General features: G+C 45.6%; 1 long non-coding RNA gene across 1 annotated transcript in view; it reads left to right on the forward strand.

Moving 5' to 3' along the window:
- The window catches only part of LOC310764907, a 72,636-nt gene that overhangs the window by 43,321 nt on the left and 24,020 nt on the right, over positions 1-5,295 (forward strand). The gene's annotated exons all lie outside the window — the stretch shown is intronic.

Raw genomic sequence — 5,295 nt, forward strand, 5'->3', positions numbered from 1 at the left:
GATGCATTATCAACACTGGCAAATGTAAACCTGAAAGGTGGAGAAAATGCACACACACCATTTAAGAGTGTCTCTCTCTCTCTCTCTCTCTCTCTCTCTCTCTCTCTCTCTCTCTCTCTGTGTGTGTGTGTGTGTGTGTGTAGAATTTTGCCTCCAACCCCTTAAGGAAATGAGGCATAATGAGGAATTAGTTTATAACTGGGGTAGTTTTCCATGAACAGCTGCTTCCCAGTTCAAGCAAACAGAGTTATCAAAGATGCATCGACCATCCGGACAATGATCTTCAGAGGAAGATAAAGGGTCCATTCCTGTGCTTATCTCAAAGTTGGCATGGAAGTAAGAATAAGCTGTGCATTCAATGATGCTTAGCCAGCACCTGTCCTGCTCCTCTAGCCTTTGGTCTGGGCATCATGATCACCGCAGATTCTTGAAACAAAACTTTGGTTCATACACTAAGTGGATCTGCTGCTTCTGTATGTTGTTGCCTGCTGGCAGGACTCAGCCCCCGACACGTGAGCCAGAGCTGGTCACAGGAACAGAGCCCAAGCAAGTCCGCAGACAATGATGTTTCCAATTAAATCCAGCAGTCTGCGAAGCATGGTAACCTGGGGAAATGAACAAGCCTGGCCTGGAACTGCCAGCAGCGGCCTCTTAAACATATTTCCCGCTCTCCAAGACAGATAGAGAGGCAGAAAGCTCCGGGGAGAAGCCATGTGTGGAGAGCCAGGCAGCCTGCAGAATGAAAGCAGCAGTTTGTCTTAGCCAACTGACCCAATGCTTATCTGAATGTCCCAGATGGCTTGCTAAAAGGTCCAGGTAGCAACCAGTCCAATTGCAGCATCTGGGGGGCCATGGCATTCTCATCCCCTAAGGTAAGGTAAAGCTTCTACGAGGATGAGCCCTGCGGCTAAATTGGGCCACATTGTAAACTCCAACTCCTCAAAAGATTCCATCAACGGTGTCTCCGAAAATTTTACACATCACTTGGGAAAACATGCGAACTAATGCCAGTGTACTGGAAGAAGCAAAGATCACCAGTGTTGAAGCAATGATTCTTCAACATCAACTTCGTTGGACTGGTCATGTTGTGCGGATGCCTGATGATCGTCTTCCAAAGCAACTACTCTACTTCCAACTTAAAAATGGAAAGCTGGTGGTCAACAAAAGAAGTTTGAAGACTCTCTCAAGGCAGATCTAAAAAAATGTAGTATAAATACCGACAACTGGGAAACACTAGCCTGCGAGTGCTCCAATTGGAGAACAGCCTTTACCAAAGGTGTCGTGGGCTTTGACGACACTCAAACTCAGGACACAGGGGAGAAACGTGCTAAGAGGAAGGCATGCTTGGCAAATCCTCACCGTGATCAACTCCCGCCCGGAAATCTATGTCCCCACTGTGGAAAGATGTGCGGATCCAGAACTGGCCTACACAGTCACTTATGGACTCACTGTTAAAACCGTGTTTATGGAAGACAATCTTACTCGGCTACAAGTGATCGCCAAAGAAGAAGAACGTATGGTGATTCTGATGTGGGTGCTACTTAGCTTAAGCAATGTGCAAGTATTATTCAGAATTAGTATTTCAGTGGGTGAGACACCATACAAGACCAACATCACAATCCTTGTTTGAGATCACTGGTTATTCAGCAATAAAAAGGCTGATCACTGTTGGAAGAATAGGACATCTGTAGTACGCTTTGTTGGTCATAATACATCTTTTATATCAAGAATCTCTTTTTAACATTTTGCATGTAAGGGAGGTGGGATCTTCCAATGGAAATGGGAGCAGAAATGGACGATGTCTGCTTAGTCATCCCATGTCCAGGACCGAAATTAATCCAGTGGATCATTCCACAATTGAAGTTCACATGTCGCTGCTTTCAGTCCGCAAATGATGATGCAATTGATTATATCTTCCCCCTTTTACATTGCGTTTCTTTTGCATGGAAATGAATGGGGTGGAATAACACAATGAAAGTATAATTTATGAAACTAATTACACTGAGCTGTGTAATTTCACCGCAGCGCAGTGAGGCAAATGTTGTACGTTTCGGCAGAAGACAAACTTGGTGGTATAGGAACAGTCTTGCATGTGATAAACACAGGGCAGAATGGAAGATGACGTCTTCTTACTCCCTTTCCACCCATCAATCTCTGCCTACAAATGCGTATCTGAAGAAGTGTGCATGCACACGAAAGCTCATACCAAGAACTAACTTAGTTGGTCTTTAAGGTGCTACTGGCAGGAAAAATTTTTTTTTGTTTTGACTATGGGAGACCATTTGTAACTACAAATGTAACTACAAATAGATAGAGAGTGAATAAAACAGAGAGAGAATGTATTCAGTCGGTAGAGCATGAGACTCTTTATTTTATGCATTTTATTCTTAATCTCGGTCCAATATACCTAAAAGAGCGTCTCCACCTCCATCATTCTGCCCGGACACTGAGGTCCAGCGCCGAGGGCCTTCTAGCTGTTCCCTCACTGCAAGAAGCAAAGTTACAGGGAACCAGGCAGAGGGCCTTCTCAGTAGTGGCACCAGCCCTGTGGAACACCCTACCGCCAGATATCAAAGAGAAGAACAACTACCAGACTTTTAGAAGACATCTGAAGGAAGCACTGTTTAGGGAAGCTTTTAATGTTTAACAGACCACTGTAGTTTAATACTTTGTTGGAAGCCGCCCAGGGTGGCTGGGGAGACCCAGCCAGATGGGTGGGGTATAAATAATAAATTGTTATTATTATTATTATTATTGTTGTTGTTGTTGTTGTTGTTGTTGGTTTGAGCCCCATGTTGAGGGAAAGATTCCTGCACTGCAGGGGGTTGGACTAGATGACCCTCGTGGTCCCTTCCAACTCTACAATTCTATGATTCTATATTGTAAACAGCCCTGTGATCTTCGGACGAAGGGAACTATAGAAAGTAATAAATAATAATGTATTTAATGTTCATGTGTCATGCTGTCTGGGGCTGATGGAAGCTGTAATGCCAAAAAAGCTGGAGGGCACCAGGTTGGGGGAACCTCATGTGGCCTTCCAGATGTTGCCGGACTCTATCTCACATCATCCTTGACCACTGGCCATGCTGACCTGGGCTGATGGGAGCTGGAGCTGAACGTCATCTGGAAGGCCATAGGTTCCCCAGTCCTGATACAAATGGTACGATGTAGTTGTGCAAAAACACCCTTATTTTTTCAAAATAGCATCATGGCATAAATTTCCATCAAATTACATCTTTTTGAAGTGTTCTCTGGTTGCTTCCAGAGAAGGTTATCTGGCACTTGAAATGCATTAAGCTAACTGGAGGGCCCTAGAATATAAATAATGTTTTTTAGCACCTTCCGAGGCTCAGTTCTGTTTGTCTGGCGCTTGGCCCTGCTCTCTTCCCCCCACTTCTCCTGCGTCACTCTCAGCTCCATGAATTGACATTTCGACTAGCCCCAGTCTCTGTCTCCTTCATCTCTCTCTCTCTCTCTTCATCATGTTTTCAAAGCCCAAGATGTCTTTGTCCAGAAGAAGCCCATCAAAGTGGAGGTCTGCAGATGCAAAGGCATGCAGATAAGGGCTGGGTCAGTTCTCAGTGGCTTCCATCGAACCCCATTGGACAACAGGGGTAGGGGTCAGACTGGAGGCCGTATTCCTTCCTGAGCTACCTTCTGGGGGCCACAAACTAGTATTCAGTGAGACCAGAAACAAAAGTAGGAAAAGCAATGGAGATGACTCTGACCTTTCACTTTTGTTGTTGTTGTTTATTCGTTTTCCATTTCCCAAAAAATGCTGTGTGATTTTACATATCTTTACATTCCTTATATTCTGACTCTCTCTAGTCAACGACTTCACCTTATCCCTCCCAACTGACTTTCTAACTTCAAATTATGATTTCATCCGCATTTCCTTTTACTTTGAGATTCCTTATCACTGTAAATAAGTTTCTAATTTTAACTGACAAACCTATAAGCCAGTCCTGTTAGGGTTGTTAAGTGTTTACAATGTTCTTTAAAATAAATAAATAAATTCACTCCAGTCTTTTTGAAACTGTTGGTCTCTCTGGTCTTGGATTTTCCTGGACAGTCTTGCTAGCTCTGTATATTCAATCATGTTCTGCCATTCTTCTACTGTCAGAGTTTCTTGCTGTTTCCACTTCTGGGCTAAAAGAATCATTGCTGCTGTTGTTGCGTATAATAATATAGTATGGTCCACCGATTTTAACCATGCTGTGCTGGGAGCACCTGGTTCACACCCGCCAAGTGCTGGGTTGGCTGACTGAGCTCCCCCGGGCACGGGCTGGCTGGCGGTGCAGCATGGCCCGCTTGGCTCCTTGCAGGGCAGGGTCGCTCTGGGTGTGTCGACTGCGAGGGCTGGGGTGCTGCGGCTGGATCCTTCACCCTCCATTCTCCGTGTCCCACCCTCTGGCCTGCTTGCACCGACCCCAGGCACCAGGATCTCATGATACACAGCTGCCTGCAGGGTCACATTTGAAGAAGAAGAAGAAGAGTTTGGATTTGATGTCCCGCTTTATCGCTACCCGAAGGAGTCTCAAAGTGGCTAACATTCTCCTTTCCCTTCCTCCCCCACAACAAACAAGTGAGTGGGGCCGAGAGACTTCGGAGAAGTGTGAGAGACTTCGGAGAAGTGTGACTAGCCCAAGGTCACCCAGCAGCTGCATGTGGAGGAGCGAGGACGCGAACCCGGTTCCCCAGATTACGAGTCCACTGCTCTTAACCACTACACCACACTGACATTCGGAGCTAAGGTTTTCCACTCCCTGCCACAACCAGGGAGCTAGTGGGGTGTTGCAGTTAGAGTGTCAGACGAAGACCTGGGAGGCCAAGATTCAAATCCCCACTTGGGCATAAAGTTCACTGGGTGACTTTGAGCCAGTCACTGCCTCGCAACCTAACCTACCTCACACGGTTGTTGTGAGGGTTAAATGGGGAGAAGGAGAGCTCCTTGGAGGAAAAGATTGGATATACATGTAATTTTAAAATCCCTAACCACACAAGTGCAGAGGCAGCCCTGTTCTTCATCCCACGTACTGCATCTCTCCAGAGGTAGGGAGCACATCCAGCCCCACCCATTGAGCTTTCTGTGTGCACCTCTATACTTCCTGTCATATAAATGAATGGCTGCCATTTGCTCCTACGGGGGGGGGGGGGGAGAAATAAAAATTACTGAACAGGCTGTACTCATGGTATTAAAAAAAACTGTATTGCTCTTTGAGGCCTCCATAATAAATGGGCTCTTGTTTTGCATACACACACAGAAAAAACAACATAAAATAGAAAATTTATGAG

This window comes from Podarcis filfolensis (assembly GCF_964270895.1).
Source record: "Podarcis filfolensis genome assembly, chromosome: 6".
In the NCBI taxonomy this organism is placed as follows: domain Eukaryota; kingdom Metazoa; phylum Chordata; class Lepidosauria; order Squamata; family Lacertidae; genus Podarcis; species Podarcis filfolensis.